The sequence below is a fragment of the Typopeltis vanoorti genome, chromosome 23 (assembly GCF_054136105.1).
Source record: "Typopeltis vanoorti isolate ZY-2024b chromosome 23, IOZ_Tvanoo_1.0, whole genome shotgun sequence".
NCBI lineage: Eukaryota > Metazoa > Arthropoda > Arachnida > Uropygi > Thelyphonidae > Typopeltis > Typopeltis vanoorti.
In genome coordinates, this window is record NC_143571.1 from 2,207,300 (window position 1) to 2,231,456 (window position 24,157).

The 24,157-nt window shown below is 36.7% G+C and overlaps 1 protein-coding gene across 1 annotated transcript in view; it reads right to left on the bottom strand.

Moving 5' to 3' along the window:
• LOC150093572 (AP-1 complex subunit beta-1-like) overlaps positions 1 to 3,528 on the bottom strand; it is a 287,854-nt gene extending 284,326 nt beyond the window's left edge. The window contains exon 1 of the mRNA XM_090413097.1: positions 3,392 to 3,528. The gene's annotated coding sequence lies outside the window, so the exon portion shown is untranslated. The remainder of the gene's footprint in view (positions 1 to 3,391) is intronic.
• Positions 3,529 to 24,157: the final 20,629 nt, after the last annotated feature.

The window sequence follows — 24,157 nt, forward strand, 5'->3', positions numbered from 1 at the left end:
ATTAAAGTGAGGTGCCATGGATGTTCGTTCCTCACACTATGGTGTCTGCTGACTTCTTTCCAAGCAACGTTCGTATGTGTATATACACACGTTGTGGTTGAAAGAGAAGAAATATATTGATATTTTTCTTTTCTTGAAGAGCTGGAGTTTGAAGTTGTAGAAAGGTTGTAAAGGATTTAAATAGGAATATGATTTCTTGTATAGAATAATTTACTTTATCAGGAGATTGCAGGTGTTGAACACTTCACGAGGAAGAACAGAGGTAGATGAAATACATGATGAGAAACAGATTTGTAGCTGGGATTAAAATTTATATATATATATATATATAAAGCAGCTAGTGTTGCTGCTGCTTTTGCTTTAATAGGCCCAAAAAAGTGTGGTTCAATATTGATTATAAGAATAGTGACCAAGGAAGTACCTGCAGAAAAGACACAGCTAAAAAAATTCATAAGCAAGATAGTGTTTGAAAAGTCAGTGAAGAGAGGGGGGGGGGGTAGATCATCTATTAGCTTAATTTCTCTCTCTCCTCTGGACAGCATCAAGGATTTTTAGGGATATTAGAATTTACACCACTCCCAAACATGTAAACAATATTCTATTGATAAGCACATTTGGAGTTTGTATTCTCTATTTGTACTCCATATTTTATTATTATTATTATTCAGGCCTCCATGGAGTCAAAAGACTCATCGTGGTAGGTCCTTCCTAAGAAACACAAAGTCTATCAAGACTCATCGAGGGGAGGTCCCCCCCTAAGAAACACAAAGTCTATCATACCACTCCTTGAACTCATTGACCGTTCTCGCTCTCACCACTCCATCAGGCAATGCATTCCATGGTTCAACCACCCTCCATGCAAAGAAACCACTCCTCACCCTCTTGCAAACAGTTTCCTTTTATAATTCCAGGGATGGCCTCTTGTCATCGCTCCTTCCCGCTGTTCAACCAAGCGAAAGAACTCCCCAGTGTCAACCCTGTAACCACCTCTCAACAGTTTAAAAGTCCTAATCATATCACCTCTCCTTCTTCTATCCACCAAACTCTGCAGTCCACATTCCCTCAGCCAATCCTCATAACTATCATTGTACAGTCCTGAAACCATCTTTGTTATCCACCTTTGTACCCTTTCCACAGTTAATTTATCCCCTTCAAATCCTGGGGACCAAATCTGAGGTTGTATAAGACCTTGATCAGACCAAGTGTGGTCTGATCAGGGTCTTATACAACGGAATGATAACCGTTTTATCTCTGCAGGTCAGTGTCCTTCTCATTATTATTGCAGCAATCCTCTGTGTTACCTTCACCACCTTTGCAATATGTCCCCTAAATTTCAGGTTTCTATCATCAACTCCAGATCTCGTTTCCCCTACATCCTCCAATATAACTCTTCCCATTGAGTATGCAGTGTCCCATCGATGTTTCCCAAACCTCAAGACCTTACATTTTGCTGCATTAAATCGACACAAATTACCATCCTCTGGCCTACTTCCAACCATCTGTTATTTGGTAGCAAGTATGCTCTCCAGAGAAGAGTTCTGGATATTTATCTCTTGACCCAGCCTAATTCTAAAATGTGTCTCCTTTGTGGGCCAGACTAATTTTATATATATATATATATATACACTGAATTAACAAAGTTAAATCCATCCAATACCAGCAGTGTTTTCTTAAGCAGTGAATGAAATATGAAAAGGATGTAAATGTATAATTTTTTTTTTAAGTTTCATCACCAATAATCCAGTCATTTTTCAGTGTTCACTCAGACAACCATGTTTAACTAGAATTTTCCTATCAAATAGTTGTTTATTTACAGTAAAAGCAATCTCATAGGGATGCAAACTGTAAATAAACAACTATTTGATAGGAAAATTCTAGTTCCATTTTATTTCTAGACATATGGTTTCTAATTTTAATGTGACTCGCACCTACAAAAGGATTTGTAAACCTATAGTATATGTATATCATGGATGAGCTAAGGATTTTTTTTCCTATTTTTATTGATGTCATACATTTTTTATTTGTTTATATTTTTTAATTAATTTTAAACCTAAAGACAATCACAAACATGTATGCCCACAGTAGGATTCAAGCCTGCAGCCTGTTTGTTGGAAAGGGGATATACTGCCCAGCCAGGATGTTCAAAATTATTATTTATTTCAGAATTAAAATTATGCTGAGAGATTTGGTTGAAAGTTTATTATTATCATTACTATTATACATGCATCTGCATGGTGTCCAAAGCCATCACAAAAGGCCCAAATTAACCATTATTCACACAATGCCTAACACACTTTTCCTTGACTAACAAAGCCCTCCCAGCCACCTTAGTAACCCAAAATCTAGTGGTCTTACAAATTCTTACAGAATTTCCAGGGGTGAATAACTTGTTTTCTCCCTTGTCATGTATTCAAAAAAATCCTCTAGGATTTTTTTTAGTACATGACATTGTTAGAACAACCCTACAAACCTGCTTTAATCCCATAATTTTCAATCATTCTCATAGAGAGAGAATATTCCATAGACCTATCACATCATCTTGGTCATAAGACTCTCGATTTTCTCCACTACTACTACATATATATAAAAATAATAATAAATTTTTTTAAAAAAATCATAACTATTCTAACTGCTTAACTTAAACTTAATACAGGCAGCCCAATCCATGGTATTCTTGCCTGTCACTACCACCATAATAAAGTGGTGTGTGTGTGTGTATATATATATACACATACACACACACACACACATATATATATATAAACCCATCCCCCCTCCCAAAAAAAAAAAAAAAAAAATCCTAGATGCAGTGGCAGAGTTCACAATTCTGAATGAAAACATTATATAAATGTACTGTGATAGTTCGCCCATCAATTCTACAAGAGGCTGTAGAACCTATGGTACTTCTCTAATGTGAACCTGAGGGTGAGAACAGAAAATCAAACCTATTGTTGAACAGTTTGAGGTTGTATTCCATAGAGAAATACTATACAGAGAAAGCTGTACTAGACGAAATAAAAGCTAAGTTGATTCAGTGGGTTCGTAATAATTAGAAGAACCTAATAAAAATGCTGCCTGCCATTTATTAGTAAAATAAACGTACAATTCTAGAACTCCAATCAAAATTTTATGGAAAGTAGAGGAACTTTGCAGACTGAGTGGTACCTCTGAAGTACACAGAAATTATGAAACCATATAAAATATCAGTCTACTGATGAAGAAGCCTTAGCCTGTTGCAATGTTTAAAAAAAATCGCTCTTACTTTTCACATGCCAGAGAGATTCCTAGAACTTAATACTATTTTCTTTTTTAAATCCAAAGAAAACTGAAACCAATATTAATGATAACAAAAAAAAAAAAAAAAAAAACGCTCGTGTTAATCAGTACTCACGTTCTGATTATACTAAAACTAGTTAATTTATCTATATTTTTTACTAGTGAGTGTTACAAAAAACTGACATTAACAAGAAATATATTTAAAAAAAACTGCAATGTTTAAAGAATCAAACAAGTGTCAAATGCGCCCGGTTCGGCCCACCGAAAATAGTACGTACAGCGCCCTCTTTTACCAACATTTATTTTAATCGTATATTAAATATTCTCTCACTTTTCACTTCCCATCCAGGCTATGTGCAACGGTAAGATGGATATGCCATTTTGCCAATAGCCTACTGAAACATCCCAGCAAAATTCACATGATGCAAACTAATAAAAATACAAATGCAAATGTTTACTTATTTACATAAACGAATAAGCCATCACTAAACAGCACATTCGGTTTGAACTTCAGTGACTACACCAAAAGCTAATCGGTGCTAAGGTGCCCATCCGATTCATTTTGAATGAGACAATCCCGTTTTCACAAAAATTTTCCCGGCGTCCCTAGGCATGCTTTCAGGACGCCAATGCTCCCAGTTTTTCAGCACGCTATTTCCGTTATGCAGCATTTTCATGTAGCACTCATCAATGTTAATGCCAGGGCCTCACATTGGTGAATACAGGCATGGCAAACCCGAGATACCCGAGCTAGACCTGATCTTACTTCCTACAATATACACTTGGTATATCATATCTATAGACTGGTCTTCTACTCTTCTTTCCTCTACTGTCTCTTACTTCTTACTCCTTCCCCCTCAGTGCTATTAGAGCAATTCGAAGGCGAGGTGACTCTTTCCTCTCAAACTGCAATTTCCACTATCTACTATAAAAAGGCAAGCTTCGTTGTCTTAAGGTGGCAGGCTCACCAATAGGATATCTATCGTCATGCTAGTCACTTGACATAGGGAAACACATATTACTTTCAAATCTCAACGAAATCCAAACCGGACAGAAAACATGGGAAATGATCGCAAACTGGAAAATGTTAAGAAATTTTGGAAAAAGAAAAATGTGATGAAATATGCTACATGGAACATTAGAAGAATAGCACTTAAAGAAGTAGAATTAGATAAAATTTTAAATGGCCAAAATATAGATATTGCAGTTCTTGCAGAAACAAAAAAGAAACTTAAAGGAACAAAAGAAACAGTTAATTACAATATCATATATAGTGGAGTGGACAAACAATACATGCAAAAGCTGGTGTAATGATTTAGATCCATAAATCAATTAAAGCAAAAATAATTCATTACACATACTGGAATGAAAGAATATTAGAAGTGCGATTAAAATTAAATAAAGAAAATTCAACAGTTGTTGGAGTGTATGTCCCTGCAGAAGGAAAAGAAGAAGAAAATGATTACTTTTACAAAGAGTTGTTGTCGAGTCCACTGAAACGTTTCTAGTTATGACCGTGGATCTGTAGAATTGCTTTGGCAATCTGTTGAACTTTGTTAGAGTAGAGCTTTTCTCTATGGTTATTGTCAATTTTCTGTAGAGCAGCAGCGATTGCTGGACAAGAATAGATAAGGGCAGGTGTTAATTCAACTCCTGGACAGTTCTTGCATGCTTCATAGCTCCAACTACCGTGTGCTGAATTTTTATGTCCTTAAAATGTTTAAAACATTTAGTGTCGTAATGATTTTGGTTATTTCTCTATTTTCATTAATTTCACTGATTTCATTCGTCTTCTTCTTCTTCTTGAATATTTGTTTTACCAATCTTATTTTGGCGACAGAGTTAGAATCAATTAGTGATAGTGGGTGTAAGTTTTGAGGTAAATGTTCTTCTTCTTTGGTTCTTCTAGTCTGTCTTCCTGTGTGAGTTTTGTTTTTCCATTTTTAATGCTTCAAGTGCAGATTTTGAGTCACTGTAGATGGTTATTCCTTCTCGAATGTTTATTACTGGATTAGAGAGATAGAACTTGAGAGCTGTTTGTATGGCTGTTAATTCACAAGTGACGTTTGAGGCTATTTTGTCAGCTATGGTTTTGATTTGCATTTACTAACTCCAGGTAGAGTTAGAAAACCCCTGAACCTTCTTGGCTGAGTGCTTCATCAGATGATCCATCAGTGCAGGTAATGATGTGGTTTAGATTAATTAAGTGATGTATAATGCCAAGTCCTTTTCTTCCTGTGAGTCCTTTTTTGAACAAGGTTCTAGGAGATTTAAATTTATCATTGTATTTTTGGTAGAATAGTGGAAAGAAATGGCTCTTTGCTTATTTCAATGGACAGGTGTTCTAAGCCAATCTGTTTTCTAATTTCATGATCCTATTATAAAGTGGATGATCGGTTTAGTCAAGATTTTCTTGTCCACGCATCGAAAGTCCTGAGTGAGATGTGATCCTGTTGTTGGCTCCTGATTCTGTTAGTGAATTTAACTGTAGAGAATTTTCTTCTGTCGTCTAATATATGAAGCCCACATGCTTGTTGAGCTTTTAAATTATTTGTGGATGAGACTGCACCTATAATAATTTTGATACTCTTGACTGTACTGTGTCAAGTTTGTCTTTTGAGTTAGTAGAAGCTGGAGCCCAAATGGATGAGGCATATTACATAGTGGGTCGTATGAGGGCAGTATATGTAGTTTCGAGTGTCTTCGGTTTTGCACCCTAATTTTTTCCACAAAGTCCTTCTATCATAAGCTTTCTAAGAGCTTTATTAGAAATATTTGTAATGTGTTGTAAATCTCAGTTCAGTATCTAGGGTTAGGTCTAAGAATTTTGAAGACTGTTTTTTTTTATTTTGGTATTATATATTTTGATTTGGTGTTGAAATTGTGTCTATATTTTTTTTTTATCAGTGGAGAAGATGCTCAGTTTTGTTTCTCTGTAATTTAAGTTCCTTTGCCCATCTTTCTAAGTCTTTTATTGAATTATTTAGGACGTTTTCAGATTCTTGAGGATTACTGCTTGTATGCCAGATTGCTATATCGTCTGCATAGCATGCTATTTTTGTGTCATTTGTTATGTGAGGATGGATATTGTTTATATAGATGAGAAATAGGAGTAGGCTTAAGACAGAACCTTGTGGGACTCCAGCCCAAGTTCGATACATGTTGGAATAAATTCCATTAACTTTTACTCTTATTTTTTTCCTTTCATGAAATCTGAAATCCAAATTAATGCATTCCCCATTATTCAGTATCGTATACAATTTTTATTAACTTTTATCTCCAAATGCGATCGAAGGCAGCTGTGAGATCCAAGAATATTGCTGTTGTTTTCTTTGGTAGTTTTTCTTGAAAGTCATCTATGACTGATTGGCAAAGATAAAATAATTGATCTCCTATACTATGTTGAGACCTATATGCAGTTTGGTAGAAGTTGACCTTGTTATTTTCTAAGAGCCAGTTCATAAGTCTCGTATGTATTAAACTTTCGTTTAATTTACAGAGAGTGCTAGTCATAGCTATTGGTCTGTAGCTATTACAGTCACTAGAGTTTTTGTTAGGTTTTAATCTTTCTAAGTCTTTTATTGAATTATTTAGGACGTTTTCAGATTCTTGAGGATTACTGCTTGTATGCCAGATTGCTATATCGTCTGCATAGCATGCTATTTTTGTGTCATTTGTTATGTGAGGATGGATATTGTTTATATAGATGAGAAATAGGAGTAGGCTTAAGACAGAACCTTGTGGGACTCCAGCCCAAGTTCGATACATGTTGGAATAAATTCCATTAACTTTTACTCTTATTTTTTTCCTTTCATGAAATCTGAAATCCAAATTAATGCATTCCCCATTATTCAGTATCGTATACAATTTTTATTAACTTTTATCTCCAAATGCGATCGAAGGCAGCTGTGAGATCCAAGAATATTGCTGTTGTTTTCTTTGGTAGTTTTTCTTGAAAGTCATCTATGACTGATTGGCAAAGATAAAATAATTGATCTCCTATACTATGTTGAGACCTATATGCAGTTTGGTAGAAGTTGACCTTGTTATTTTCTAAGAGCCAGTTCATAAGTCTCGTATGTATTAAACTTTCGTTTAATTTACAGAGAGTGCTAGTCATAGCTATTGGTCTGTAGCTATTACAGTCACTAGAGTTTTTGTTAGGTTTTAATCTTTCTAAGTCTTTTATTGAATTATTTAGGACGTTTTCAGATTCTTGAGGATTACTGCTTGTATGCCAGATTGCTATATCGTCTGCATAGCATGCTATTTTTGTGTCATTTGTTATGTGAGGATGGATATTGTTTATATAGATGAGAAATAGGAGTAGGCTTAAGACAGAACCTTGTGGGACTCCAGCCCAAGTTCGATACATGTTGGAATAAATTCCATTAACTTTTACTCTTATTTTTTTCCTTTCATGAAATCTGAAATCCAAATTAATGCATTCCCCATTATTCAGTATCGTATACAATTTTTATTAACTTTTATCTCCAAATGCGATCGAAGGCAGCTGTGAGATCCAAGAATATTGCTGTTGTTTTCTTTGGTAGTTTTTCTTGAAAGTCATCTATGACTGATTGGCAAAGATAAAATAATTGATCTCCTATACTATGTTGAGACCTATATGCAGTTTGGTAGAAGTTGACCTTGTTATTTTCTAAGAGCCAGTTCATAAGTCTCGTATGTATTAAACTTTCGTTTAATTTACAGAGAGTGCTAGTCATAGCTATTGGTCTGTAGCTATTACAGTCACTAGAGTTTTTGTTAGGTTTTAGTTAGGGTATAATGACTGGTATTTTCCAGATATTTGATAGTTTACCTGTATTCCAGGAAGTGTTGAAGTTTTTAGCTATTTTCCCATGTTTTTAATCATGTGTCCAAAGATATGATCAATTCCAGGTGATCTGTCAAGGTCAATTTGATTGATTGCCGTTTCAAATTTTGTCATTGTGAGATCCTGAGTAAATATGTCTTCAGATGGATAGGTTCTGGATTGTATTAGCAGATGTTTTGCAATTTTCCTGCACTTTTTTTCTTCTTTGTTACATTGCAGTTTGCTTACTTTAGAGTAATGTTTGGCTAGTATATTTGCCATCTATTTGTTTGTTGCTGCTGTGTTAATTCCTGAGGAGATTGTGTTCGAAGATTTATCAGTATCCAGAAGTGTTGTGTGATTTAATAATCTGATGATATTCCACTGTTGAGTCTTTTCTTGGATCTAGTCTATTGAAGAATTGTTCCCACTTTTTTTGTTTGTGGCTAGAAATTTCATCTTCTATGTTTTGATTTAATTCTATTAACTTCCTTCTGATGTCTTCTATATTGTTTTGTTTTAACTATTCGTTGATATTATCTCTTTCAGTGATCATAGCATTGACATTATAATCTTTCCGAACTGGAACCCAATTGTTTTTTCTGAGTCCTCTGGGAACTGAATTTTTTGCAGCTCTCTGTATGTTGTTAGTTAATTCTAGTAGTTGATGATCAAGTTGTTTACTAGTGGGTGTGCCAGTGCAATAGGTTTCCAACAGTCGTGTGTATTTAGGCCAATTTGCTTTTCTGAGGTTCCAAGATCTTTTTGTCTGTGGTTTTTGGTCTAACTGCAAATTAATGGTAGTGATAATAGGTCTATTATCACTGATGGCATTCTTTAGTATTTTCCACTGGGTAAGACTTGCAGTTTCATAAGCTACTGCTGTGGTGTCTAATGCTGATTCTATGCCTGTTGTTTTTGACCGGTATGTATGTTGCTTGTTGTTTAGGATCTCAAGGTTGAGATCATCAATTATGTCTTCTGTTTGTGCTCCTTTCCGATCTAGTTATGGGGAGACCCAGGTTGGGCTTTTTGGTATTTAGATCTCCTAAAAGGATCTTTGTATCTGATATTGTTTTACTTAGTTGCTTAATTAGTTCTATATTGATATCTTTGTTGTCTGGGTAATATGAGTTGACTATTGTAATAATGCGTTTTGGTAGAAATATTTTGACTGCTTGTGCCTCTGTGTTACTATTTATATTGCTGTTTGTAATTGATACGATTTATTTATATTTAATGTGTTTGGTCAGTAAGAGTCAGTTTGGTCATTAAGAGCTAGACCTCCGACAGAATGATCCGGTCTGTCTTTCCTTAATGTTGAATAGCCTCTGATTTGAGGCTTCAGATTTTGATTTAGTTTCGTTTCTTGTAAGCATGCAATGTGTATGTTATTTTTGTATTAAACGTTCTTGAGCTCTTCCATCTTTTTTTTGAGTGCCATTGATGTTTAACTGAAGTATGTTGATGTCCTCCTCGTAGCATATTTCTCATCGAGATTCTGGACTGCAACTCTCGACGCGTCGGCTGCCCCAGACGCAGAACTATGTTTCTGATTCAGAACAGACGCTCTTCATGAAAATTGTGTGTACCAGAGCTCCATTAGCCAGCACTATCAGTGGTTCTCTGCAGGGTTTGGTGTAACAATCCAAGTGAGAGAGAAAAAAAAAGTGATAGCAGGATTAGACAAATGAAAACTTTGGTAAGATACAAAGAATTACAAGGAATACATGAAAAATTAAACAAAACAGAACATATAATTATTGCCGGAGATCTTAATGCCTGAATAGGAATGAAAAAAATTAACAATAATTTACAAAAATTTGGAGAACGAACAGGAAACAAAAATGGAAAGCGACTCATTGATTGTACAATATATAATAATTTAAAAATAATAAATACACTTTGCAAACATAAAAATATACATAAGAGGACAAAAATCAATAATAGACTACTTTATAGCAAATGAAAAAGCAGCAAACCTCTTCCCAGATGTTAAAGTGAGAAGAGGGCTAGAAATCGACACAGATTATTTTGCCTGCACTTAATAGATCACTATTAAGTGCAGAGCAAAACTAAGGTTTCCACCAAACTGGTTACAAAAAAATAAACAAACTAGAGAAACAAAATTTAATTACAAAGTAAGATTACAAAATGATTCAAGTATAAGAAATTTATACCAACAGAGGATTAATAACTACTTAGAAAAAAATACAAGAAAATGAAGACATTGAGAAAGAATTGGATAATATAAAAGAAATTATAGCATCAGCAGCATATGAAAATCTAGGAACACACAAAAATATCATAAAAATATTTTAAAAAATTACATATATGGGACAATGAAATAAAAAGCTGGCTCTTAAAAGAAGGTTAAGTAGCAAAAAACAAGAAGATGAAATTGAATATAAAAAAAAGACGAGCAATAACCATAAGAGAAACCAAAAAGAGACACAGAGAAAGCTGGGAAAAATTGGTATCATATCTAGAAAATGATACATACAAAATAAGCCCCAGTGCATATAAAATACTAAAACACATGAATACGAATATAAAACAAACTGCAAATATAAATTGTGAAACAGATGTAAAAGAATATTAGTACTTTACAGTTCTTTGTACGGATAATACCGGCATTAAAAAAAAAAAATTACACCAGAAACTTACACAATACTTTAAATGATATAATAACAATGAAAGAATTAAAGGACTACCGAAATAAAATAAAAAAATGAGAAATCAGCAGAGAAGATGGGATAAACTCTGAACTGTATAAATTTTCTGGAAAAAAATTTCGTCAAAGATTATTAAAATTTTTAAATAAAATATATACAAATTAGAGCCTATGTAGCTCAGTAGCCGAAGTTGACCAACGCACGTGTCCCTACATGTCGATCATTGTTTGCGAAGTAGTATCAAGTGTAGTTCCATGTTCTGAAAAAGTTTCATCCTCTACAATACCTGGTATATCAAGTATAATGGAAACAGCATCGGGAATCATCTCTCAAACATCTGCTTCCAGTGTATCAACAGACCTCAACGTGAATGTCCTGTCATCTCTTAACTTATCCGATGAACTTGACTGGACAAAAGCATGTATACTGAAGTGTGATCCCGTCGGCGCCCCGTATACTGAGGAGGACATTCTTGAAAGTCTTAAAGGAAAGGTAAGAGGTTCCGATGTTTGGCACCTTGATTCACTAAAATTTAACTATGTATTTATTATATCACTCAAAAACCTGTCTCTGAAAGAGAACTTTGTTAAACTAAACTCATTGTCTGTTAATAACTTAAAATGTGATATAATACCCATTGTAAAAAACCGTAAATTAGATATTGTAATACACTGGCTACCTCACCAAATATCTAATAGATTAGTAGGAATGCACTTCGAGTGCTTTGGAAAAATAGAACTGATCGAAAACGTAACAACCATAAGGGATAAAGAATGGGCGCACGTGCTGTAGAATAAAAAACGCATTACTATTACATTGAAAGAAGACGTGAAGATAGAGGACATTCTCAAAAATAAGAAGTCTCAAAAATGTCTTAATATCAGGGAGACCGCCTCTCTGTTTCTGATGTGGAAATATAGGCCATCTTAGAAAAGAATGTATTGCAGTAAAATGTCAGCAGTGCAGTAGACTTGGTCACGCCATGGAACAATGTCCTGGGCAGACATATGCCTCCATGTAGGCGAAACGGCCTTCAGGCAATAAACTAATCCGGTGCGATTAGTTTATTGCCTGAAGGCCGTTTCTTGGAAAAAACGGACAACGCACAAGATGACCTCGAGAAGAGATTACCGACCACGATATACGAGGAGGGGAGAGAGAAGGGTGGCAATAAGGGGTGCCCTGACACCACCGACACCGTAGAGCAGAGTATAGGGCCACGAAATACACAGATGCAAAACTAAGGAATTCCAGATCGAAACAATAGAGGAGAAATTAGAAGATGCACAAAGCCTGTTGTCAAAGAAAATAGAAGCACAACCCATACAAACATCAGAAAACACCACAGAGGAAACAATAATCAATAAAGATGAGAAAGCTCAATCAGTCGGCTGAAGAGCCAATAACAAATTCTGATGGAAACATGCATGAACCAACAAAAGAAGTTCCTGAGGAGGAGGGGAAAATAAAACAGACCCCACTCAGACGGAAAAAGCCGAAATTTACACCAAACGTCACGAAATGCCGCAAAGAAAAAACTATTGCTAAAAATCCAGAAAAGAAAATAACAGGAAAATCGCTTACAACCTCCTAATGCTAAACCACAAACTAAAAATCATAACATTAAATGTAAACGGACTAAACAACAGAACATCAGTACAACTCACAGTCAACATCCTATACTAACATAGACCCGAAATACTCATGTTACAAGACACAAGATTACACGACAATTGCGAATATTCCAACATCTTTAAACATAAAATAAAAACACTATACCACATCGTAACTGAAGATGCTCAGAACAACAGGATCGGGGGAGTAGCAACATTAATAAAGAAATCGAATAACATAAAAATTATATCAAGTAATATCGCCTTCAAACATCGAGTACTGCAAGTAGAGCTCCTCTGGAATAAAAAATTATACACCTTAATCAACATTTATGGACCAGCAAAACATGAAGATAAAGCCACCTTCTGGAATGAAATTAAACATGTCATAACACAACAAAAACTATCCCAATAATAGCCGGAGACATGAACTTCATCGAGCAACCACACAAAGACCAAGAACACACAACCCTTGCTCCACAGAAGTACTTCACCAATATCTTTACCAATGCTGGGCTGTCCGATGTATTCGTATACTATATCCAAACAAAAAATAATGCACATATTTCGCTCCAGAAAATGCCTCTAGAATTGACAGAGTGTACATACAAAAATTCAGAGGCATTAATGTCTATACAATACAACACATACCCGTGATGTTCAGCGACCACCACATGGTGAATGCTGAAATCCTACATGATTAACAGGGATTAACACAATTAACAGGGAAATTTTTCAACAGAATCTTCTCACTGTGGAAGTTCAACAAAACTCTCAAAGATGATGAAGAATTCAACAGCACCCTGGAAAAAATTATAGCCGAAATAGATACAATCCCAAATCTAGTCTCAGGATGGGAGGCTTTGAAACATAACACTAAAACAGCTGCTATAAAAATAAGCAAAAAACGGAAGCAGCAGCAGAGGAGCGCAATTGAGACCTCAAAAATTTAACAAAACTATATCACCTACAGGACAGAAATACCCCAGAAATAAAAATTCAAATATATGAAATCAGAAACAGGATAACTGCAAAACAAATCAAAGAAATAGGAGCATGGCTACATGCAGGCTTAAAAACTATAGAGAACGATGAAGGGAAAACTTCGGCAGCCTGGTTGTTTGAAAAGAAAAGAGAATAAAAACCATTACACATGAAGGCCAAACTCTGAACAATCACTCCGAAATAATTCGTGCAGTACAAAAATTCTTTTCAACGATGTTTGAAGAAAAAACCAAGCAATCGGAACGAAAGAGAAAGATTCCTTTCACTCCTCCACAAAATCACCCAGAAGCAGGTTGAGGAGATCGACTCACCGATCACCTTGGCAGAATGCCGTCTTATTGTGAAACACCTCCCAGGTAACAAATCACTAGGCGAAGACGGACTAACAAGCGAATTCTACAAACAATACTTACCCAAATTTGAACATATATTTATCAAAATGATCAACACGATGATTACAAGACAGACACCGCCAGCAAAATTCAACACCGGGCACATTGTACTACTACCAAAGGATAGCGATCAACAGAAGCTACAAGACAAAAAACAGGAGGGGTATAACCCTATTGGATACTGATTACAAAATATTATCTAAAATACTCACTAACAGAATACAAAAACACCTCCATAAGCTTATCTCACCAGCACTATCATGTGCAGTGAAAGGAAGAAACATTCTTGACACAATAATGTACCTCCAATGCATTTGTGAATACTACAGCCTCACAGACAAACCATGTATTGTAATGGGGCTAGATATCCAAAAGGCATTTGACACAGTTAGCCACCAATACTTGTTTGAAACATTAGACCGAATAGGAGTTGGGGCAAACTGGAAAAAGATGATTAGGCTTTTGTACAGAAACGCAGAAAGTAGGCTGATCATTAATAAAAAAAACTGTCAGCCTCTTTCCCAATAAAATGTTCTGTCCGCCAAGAATGTTCTCTCCATGGCCCTATTTGTTCTAGCCTTTGAACGACTCGTTATAGCCATTAACACAAACCACAATATGAAAGGAATGCATATACACGGAGAAAGTGACGCCAAAATTTTGGCATATGCCGATGACGTCACTCTAACACTAGGAACACAAAAATCTTTAGACACAACACTAAAAATAATACACGACTTCAGCAAAGCGTTAGCACTGAAGGTAAATCTGGCAAAATCCCACTGCAAAATAAGTGGCGGCCAGTGAAAATTTCAAGTGGGGGTACTGCAGATACAAAAAAAAAAAAAAAAAAAAAATTTTTTTTCCTAATCAGTAACGAATTTATCAATAAATAAATTTAGATATTAAAAATTTCTTTATTAAAAATATTTCATCCTCACCACGAACAAACACCAATAATAAAAGTTTCGTATCAATAGCAATGACAAGTGCAAACGAATATCGGCATTAGATCGCAGTGCATTTGTTTCCTGTAACGATAATTGAAAAAATATAATTCTTTTCATATTTTCAACAGTGACACTCGTCATAATTCAGCCTTTTATCTATAATAAATAAATAATTATATGTTATTTTAACAAAATAAAATAAGACTTACAAAAAAAATAGCTCACTATGAACACGCGCCAATAATAAACGTTAACTGTTAACTTAAATGGCGAGATGGACGTCAATCCCTTGGATTTTAATCCCTTCATCGCTAGATTGTGATTATTGATAATGAGAAATTTTTGAGCGCGTGGCTCGCCCGAATTAGGACTGTGTAGAATCGTTTGAAGCGATGATCAGAGCTGCCTTCGGGCGTTTGTGTCTCCATCTGTCGTTTTTATCATAATCGGATGCATCACGAATGAGTTGGTTGGGACGGAGTGATGCCTGGGCGAAGTATTTGGCAGCAGTCTGGTTGAGATACGAAGGTATGTCTGGCATGTTTCCGTCTTGGTGGAGGAGAGCATTCCTAACAAACCACGGGGCGTCGAAGATCATTCGGAGGCATTTATTTTGTAGTACCTGTAGTCTTTTGTTGTTGCTTGGGGAAGTGTAGCTCCATGCCGGCGATCCGTACGTTAGTATGAGTCTGATGATTGTTTTGTATATTGTTAGTTTGTTTTCTGTACTGACTTTGCTTCTTCGGTTGAGTAGCGGGTAGAGTTGAGCTATTGCTGAGTTGGCTTTGTTGCAGGCATGTGAGATATGGGGGTTTGAAGCTGAGTCGGTTATCCAGTTTGATTCCCAGGTATTTTACCTCTTTTTGCCATGGGATATCAGTGTTGAACATCGTGACTGCTCCGTGGTGGGTTGCTTTCCCTCTTGTAAAGAGTATGGCCGTATTGTCGGCGTTGACATCTATCCTCCATTTTTGAAACCATTCTTCAAGATTTGTTGCTGCGTCTTGTAGTCATTGTGTGGCTAAGTGTGGCCTGAGTGATCTGGTCAGTATTGCCATGTCATCTGCATAGAAAGCCATGGTGGTTGATACTGTGTTTGGTATGTCTGAGATGAAAATGTTGAAGAGTAGCGGCGATAGAAGGGAGCCTAGCGGGACACCTGCTGTGATGCTTCTCATGGATGATCTGAGGCCACATAGCTTAACTTGAAATTTTCAGTCTTTCAGATAGGATTCTATGATTTTGGCCAGGTTTAGTGGGTATTTTGCAGCTATTAGTTTGTGGATGAGGCCTTTGTGCCATACTTTGTCAAAGGCTTTCGCCACATCCAGGAAGATTGCACCTGTGTGTTGTTTCCAGTAGTTATGAATTCTATAAGTCTGTGGACCTGTCGGGTTGCGCAGTGGCCTTTGCGAAATCCGTTTTGTAGGCGGTTCAGAATTATCTTTTCCGCGATTTTTCCCAGATTTGATAGGAGGCTGACAGGTCTGTAGTTCTGGGGAAATTGAGGTGCTTTTCCAGGTTTGTGGATGAGGATTACATCTGCCTGTTTCCAGCGTAGTTGAGTCTTAGCATCGCGTTGATGATCCCCACTGGATGCATAACTGTTTTATGGGGGAGTGCTTTTATGGTTTGGTTTGAAATCTCGTCAGGACCTGGGGCCTTTCTGTTGCTGAGGCTCTTGATGATTTGGTGTACTTCCTTTGGTGTAGCGTAGCTTGTGTTTTCTTGGCTGCTGGTTTGACGGAGTGCACAGGGGACATGCCTGTATATTTTTTCAATGAAGTGCAAGTCCGAATGCGCATAGTTTGGGCTGAATTGCAGTTCCAGGGCGTCCGCGAAGGCTTCTGCTTTCTCATCGTCTCGGTAGGCCATGCTCCTTTCTCCGTGGATTGGCTGAATGTTGGGGCAGTCGCTGCGAAGGGCTTTAATCATTTCCCACAATGAGTTGTCTTTGGTGTTTAAGGAGCTTAGCTTCTTCTCCCACAGCTGGTTCTTGTGATCTTTGATTGCATATCGGACTAGGTTTGTTGCCCTGTTTAGCTCTCGTCTATCCTTGGGGGATAGTGTTGTATGGTAACGGCGTCTGATCCTGTTTTTGCTGCGGATGAGCTTTAGAATCTCTTCTGGGAGCAGGTTGGCTTGAGCTGGAGTGGCAACGGTAGAAGCTGCTGCTAGGCCAGCTTGGATTGTGCTTTCCAGTTTTCTGATCGCTGTATCTATTTCTTTAGGTGAGGAGATGGTTTGAACGGGTCCTGTGAGGTTGAAGAGAGTAGCGTTCAGCTTTTTTAAATTTGTGGAGGACTGCCTGTGGAGAACTGCCTCGGAGATAAGATCATTGACTACCTATAACTGGAATTGGTGCGAGGTGTTTCTAAAAATGACTATATCCAGCACATCAGGTCTTCCCAGCGGTCCGTAGTGTGTTGGTTCGGCGGGACCTGCTATGATGATGTTTCTTGTCATAGCGAACGTGTGTAGGCTCTTCCCGTTGTTGTTGGTGTTCCTACTGTTCCATTCAGGATGGTTTGCGTTTAGGTCTCCCGCCACAATTGTTGCTCCGTTTGTGTCAAGGAGCTGGGAGAGATCCGAGGCTAGTAGTGGTTTGCCTGGAGGGTTGTAGACTGAATATAGCTTTAGGTTACCTGCATTGTTGGTGTGTACCTCAATTCCAGTTTCTTCCAAGTGTGTAGTCGTTGTCTTCTTGATCTCGTTGTATCATGTCTTTTTTGACAAAGATAGCCGTTCCACCTCCTCTGGCAATGAGTCTGTCATTACTAAGTAGTGCGTGGTTGCTTAGTTTGGGGTTGTCGCAGGGCCGAAGGTGCGTCTCGTTGATTAAGAGGATGTCTATTCTATGTCTTGCTGTAAATTCTTGTAGTTCCAGGAGTTTGTTGCTTAGGCCGTTGGCATTCCAAAATGCGATCTGTATGAAGTTGTTCGAACCAGGTGTATTATTCATTGCTTATCATTGTGAAGATGACTTGAGTGTTTTTTAAGAACTTGTTTGTATCACTCTGATTGGAGTTGGTCTTGCTGAAAGCCGTTAGCATCTCCCCTAGGGTGGCAGCTAGGATAGCAGCTGTGTTCTGACTGTTGGGCATAGGTTCTGCTGATTTAGCCTTTGAGGTGACTGCTGCAGCATATGAGCTGTGTGATGTTCGCTGATAGATTCCTTCTTCAAGGGGTGTTGCACGTTTTTGAGCTGGTGGAGTGCCTGTTTATCTGTTTCTTGCCAGGTTATCTGGGTGGAGAGTGCAGCCTCTATAGTTGGCTGGGTGTGGGCCGCCGCAGTTTGCACATGTGGCTGGAGTTGTGCATGGTTTGGAGCATGTGTGAGTAGGGTGACTGTCCCCAGACTTCACACATTTACTCCACTCTGCACAGTTTCTGTGCGTGCCCATATCTCTGGCAGCGATGGCATTGTTCTGCTGTTGCTTTCTTTCTGAGTGGTTCTGTTTTAATCCTGTTATAATAATAATAAACGTTTCATATCTCACAGAAATAACGAGCGCAGGCATAAGATACACTGCCCAAGCGGCAGTGTATCTAATGAAGTTACGTGCAACGACAGCAAACGAAGATCGCAGTGCATTTGTTTCGTGTAACGATCATTGAAAAAATATTCTTTTCATATTTTCAACAGTGACACTCGTCATAATTCAGCCTTGTGTCTATAATAAATAAATAATTATATGTTATTTTAACAAAATAAAATAAGATTTATAAAAAATAGTTTACCACGCACACGCACCAATAATAAACATTTCATACATACAAATCGGCCCATCAGAACACACGCAATTTACAGACAAAAATTACTAGTTGTGGTGGTGTTGGAAGTGGGCGGTAGATGGCGTTGATGGAGATGATTCGTAGTAGAGGTTAGGTGTAGAGAGAATTGTAGATGTCCTCCCACGATGAGTCTTCGGACTCCTTGGAGGTATCAGGAATAATAATAATAATAATAATAATAATATCTCACAGAAATAAGGCGCGTAGGCATACTAAAAATACACTGCGCGTGAGCAGTTTCAGTTGGGAATGATAAAGGCAAACGAATATCAGCGTTAGATCGCAGTGCATTTGTTTCGTAATAATCTAAAGCGTTAATCGAACAATTCCAATTATTAACTATTCAATCAATGTCAAAACGTAAGCTGTAACCTTTAACATGTTGTATTGCATTTATACAGTATTATAAGCATTATTATTTATAAACACAAACAAAATGTAATTTTTTCCTTGCGGGTGCTGCAGTGCTTATGTATGTGCCGCCACTGGCACTGGGCATCAAAATCGGTGGCATTGAAATACACGAATCACAGCGGAAAGACCTCCATGACGGTATACAGAAAACCATAAACATAATGCATCCTAGACAGCTGTCAATCAGAGGAAAAGCTAGGATATGTAACATTTACCTAACTTCAAAGCTATGGTACAAATTACAAAATATCCCCTACCACGGAAAATGGGCAGAAAGAATTCACAGGCTCTGTGCTACTTACATCCGGGGCTCTCGATACGAACCCATGCGCAGGTCAACACTATACCATGAAGTTGAGGCGGGTGGTTTAGCACCGCTAAACATTCATTTTAAAAACCCTCACTGCCAGAACAATAACAGCCGCACGTGCACACACTAAAACATACCACGCGTATACGCAATCACATTCCTACAAAAATGCCTACCACACAGGTTTATCAGTTCATTACCAGAAATCAATAAACAATGTCCGAGGATGTTTGTTGAAATAGCGGAGGGTTACTCTTTCGTAACCGAATATTACGATGTTCAAACCCTATTAGCAAGCAAACCGAGAAAGCTCTATACGATGCTGAGTAAAAAATAATTTCCACCCCCCCCCACCCCCAACATAGGGAAAAAAGGAGAGGCGAAATTAAACTCAGTCCCGTTCTAAACCAAGCTTTCAGATTACCAATACCTCCTAAATACAAAACTTTCTTCTACAAAGTTCACCATGCATGCTTACCCACAAAACTTTGGTGCATAGCAAAAAAAAGATTCCAATCCAAGGACCGGCCAAATGTCAATTCTGCCCCCTTCCAGAAACAATACATCACATCATGTTATACTGTCGCGAAACGTCACAAATATGGAACACAATACTACACTTCCTACGTAAGAAACAACCATCCACCGAGAAAAACCTATTCTGGTTGGAAGACCAGAAAACAAACAAAATTGAAAAGATCCTCATAATAATAACTATGCAGGCAATATGGTCATACAGATGCGACAAATTACACGGAAGAGAATCAAGACCAAACATCCTAAGTAAAATTAACAGCTACCTAAAAGAAATAATCAATGACACACTAAACAACAAAAAGATAACAAAACAGCAGTGGAGACAAATATGACTGATAGCGGAAGAAGAAGAAGGAAAGGTAATAATAATACCCATAAAGGAACCTCCTTAGACGTTAAAAAAAAAAAAGAAAAAACTGGCCTAACCAAACACAGCACACTCGTAAAATAATGAAATTAAAGTCACAAATTATTAAAGGTAAATTATTATTATTATTATTATTCCTGATACCTCCAAGGTGTCCGAAGACTCATCGCGGGAGGACATCTACAACTGTCTCTACACCTAACCGCTACTACGAATCATCTCCATCAACGCCATCTACCGCCCACCTCCAACACCACCACAACTAGTAATTTTTGTCTGTAAATTGCGTGTGTTCTGAAGGGCCGATTTGTATGTATGCGGGATGAAAAACCCGAGTTTCTGGGAGAAAAAACCCTGCTACCTCCGTATGAGATCGGCTAACTCACATATATAAATACATTATATATGTGAACTCATAATATCTGGTATAACAAGTCCTATATGTGTCATGCATATAACAATGTATATATATATTATAATTAATAATATATTATACTATGTAATATACTAGATAAATGTCGTATGTTATATGTATCATAATACATTGGGTGTGTATGTTTTATGTATAAGATAAGAAAAAAAATGTTAATATAACACATGCAGCAAGAAATGTATATACCATAAAACAATGTATGGTGTATATATATATATATATATATATATATACCTACCTACACATTATGGAGAAAAAGTCAATGACTAAATAACAAAGAGCTGTTACAATAACGCAATACATATTGGAGATATAGAATGAATGTCTGCAAGTTAGAAAGAAGATGTAAATATTTAATCCACTCCAACTGTATAGCTGTCGGAATAGAAATGACTGATGTAAAACAATGTATAATATATAAAGCGCCTCCGTAGCGCAATTGGAAGAACGACGGTACATTGCGCCCTTCGATTGGAATAGGCCTAAGTTCGATTCTCGTCGCGACGGGAGGAATCTTTATCTGGTCGATTTCAATCGAAGGTGAGTTAGCCGATCTCATATGGAGGTAGCAGGGTTTTTTCTCCCGGAAACTCGGGTTTTTCATCCCGCATACATACAAATCGGCCCATCAGAACACACGCAATTTACAGACAAAAATTACTAGTTGTGGTGGTGTTGCAAGTGGGCGGTAGATGGCGTTGATGGAGATGATTCGTAGTAGAGGTTAGGTGTAGAGAGAATTGTAGATGTCCTCCCACGATGAGTCTTCGGACTCCTTGGAGGTATCAGGAATAATAATAATAATAATAATAATAATATATATATGTATATATGAGTATGTGTATGTATGTATATATATATATATATATATATATATGGTAAGGATGTATTATTAAATGTGCCATTAGCAAAGATTTGTTACAATAACGCAATGTATATTAAAGGGATAAAATTAATGCCTGCATATTCGAATGCAGATGTAAATATGCAACCCACCAGCTGAATAGCTGTGGGAATAGAAATGAATGATGAAGAGCTCAGTAGAAGTGCCGTTTGCACTCTACGTCGCTTGACCGCACGAAGGAAGACTTGGTGGTTCTAATTTTTCTAAGCCTCTTTTCGACCGGTTCCAACTGGGATCGACTAACTAACCAGAGTCGATCTCTGGAACGGGCAATCGGGTTTTTTCTCTTGGAAACTCTGGTTTTTCTTCCCGTAAACTCAAGAAAATCGGCCGTCGAACCCACACTATTTCCAGACATGAAAAAAATATTGTGTTAGGGTTAGGGACCACGAGATAGCGGCATCTGCTGCCGCCTTATTCACTGCGTACCGATTAATTAGTGACAGCCTTGAGCCAGCTATCTCTGATTGGCTACTGGTTAGATAGGACAAAAATGGCCTCACCTTCTCCCTATACGGGAAGAAAAAAGGCGTTAGCTCATTTTTTATTATTTTATTTTTTATATACAAATGGACAAATACCAATAAAATGGAATACAAGTATAGTAACACCTATATTTAAAAAAGGGGATAAAACAAAACCTGTTAATTATAGAGTTATTAGTTTATTAATACATGCTACAAAATATATAGTAGAATACTTATTGAAAAACTGAAAATTTTTCATTAAGCATTCAATACAGTGAAAAAATATTATTAGAATGTCAAAATGGATTTAGAAAAGGACGCAATAGAGGATGCAGCTTTCTGTTTAAAACTACTTATAGAAAAAAGAAGAGAATTTAATTTAGAAACTCATCTTTTGTTTACAGATTACGAAAAAGCATTTGACAAAGCAAAAAGATATATACTGTCTGATATATTACCAATAATAAATATGCCTAATATTTTACTACATGCAATACTGAATATGTACAAAATTAATGAAATAAAAATAAATGAAAAAATGTCTAAAAACAATCGGTAAATCAAGGAGTAAGACAGGGATGCCCGCTGTCTCCAACGCTTTTCAATATTTACATGAATGAAATATTAATACAATGGAACATCTACAATCTAGGTATAGAAATTTCTCGGAATAACAAAATTTGAGGGTGGTCTGTAACGTTATGGGCAGATCTCTTAATTTTCCCATTGCCAAAACACTTTTGTGTGCAGGTCCTGATGAAAGATTTTTTTCTTCTGCAAACCAGGTCTTTTCTCACGAATTTTTTTGACTAGTCTGGTTAAAATATTGGAATAATATTCCCCGGTTATTGTTTTACCCTTTCCAAGATAATTAATAAACAAAATGCTTTTAGCATCCCAAAACACCGATGCCATGACTTTTCCTGCTGATGGAACTGACTTTGTCTTCTTTGGCGTTGAACAACCAGCTTCTGTCCACTATTTTGACTGCTGTTTGGATTCTGGTGTGTAATAGTTAAATCCAAGTCTCATCCATAGTAATAAATCGAAGCCCAAAATCAGTTTTATTCTTGTTAAAACGCTCCAAGCACTCTTCAGAGATTTTCATGCGAGTGCATTTTTGATCTGCTGTGAGCAAGTGCTGCACCCATCTTACACAAAATTTTCATATGCAATTCGTCACGCAAAATATATCCTACACGTTCTTTTGAAATGCCTACAGTCTCAGCAATTTCACACACTTTGACTCGCCAGTCATCCAATACCATATCATGCACTTGATCAATGATTTCTGGTGTTGTTACACTTTTTGGACGTCTTTCACATGAATCAACTTCAAGGCTGGTACGGCCACGTTTAAACTCGGCAGCCCATTTCTTAATTGTCGAAGACGAAGGAGAAGAGTGCCATAAACTTTTATAAATTTCGAATGAATTTCTTTTGGCGTTAAACCTTCTTTTACAAAAATATTTTATAACCACACGATACTCAATTTTATCCATTTCAAGGGACAGACAACACTTTTACTCCAGACAGCTCTATAAAAAAACTACTTGATGGAATGACTTGCAATTTCATATTGATGCTTATGACAAATGTACCAACTTAGAAAAAAAAATCTTACCGATAGTATTGCCAGCTCTGGTCGAGGCCGAGAACATTTCAGACCACCCACGTAAATACGCTATTATTTGCAAATGATCAGGTAATAATATCTGATAAGGAAGACAATTTACAAAGAGCAATATATAATTTAGACGTTACAGTAGAATAGTTTGGAATGAATTTTCATAGATAAAACAAAAACAATGGCATTTTGCGGACAAACAGAAGTAAAATAGTTATTAATAATAAAATAATACAACAGATAAATACCTTCAGTTATCTTGGATGTGAAATGTCATATGAAGGAGAAAGAAAAAAAAAATCAGCTAACGCCTATGTTGTTCCCGTATAGGGAGTAGGCGGGGCTACCCTATCTAGCTTATGATAACTTATGAAGGAGAAAAAGATATAAAATTGAAAACTTCAAAAATTTTTACAGATTATAGGCCTGATAAATAAAACACTCAATCTAAATATTATACAAAAAGAAACACACTTGAAAATATACAATACTTTAGCAGTGCCCACATTATTATTTCTCACCTCTAGGGAATCTAAGGAGTCATTGAGGGAGGGCATCTGCTCTACAACTCTGTCT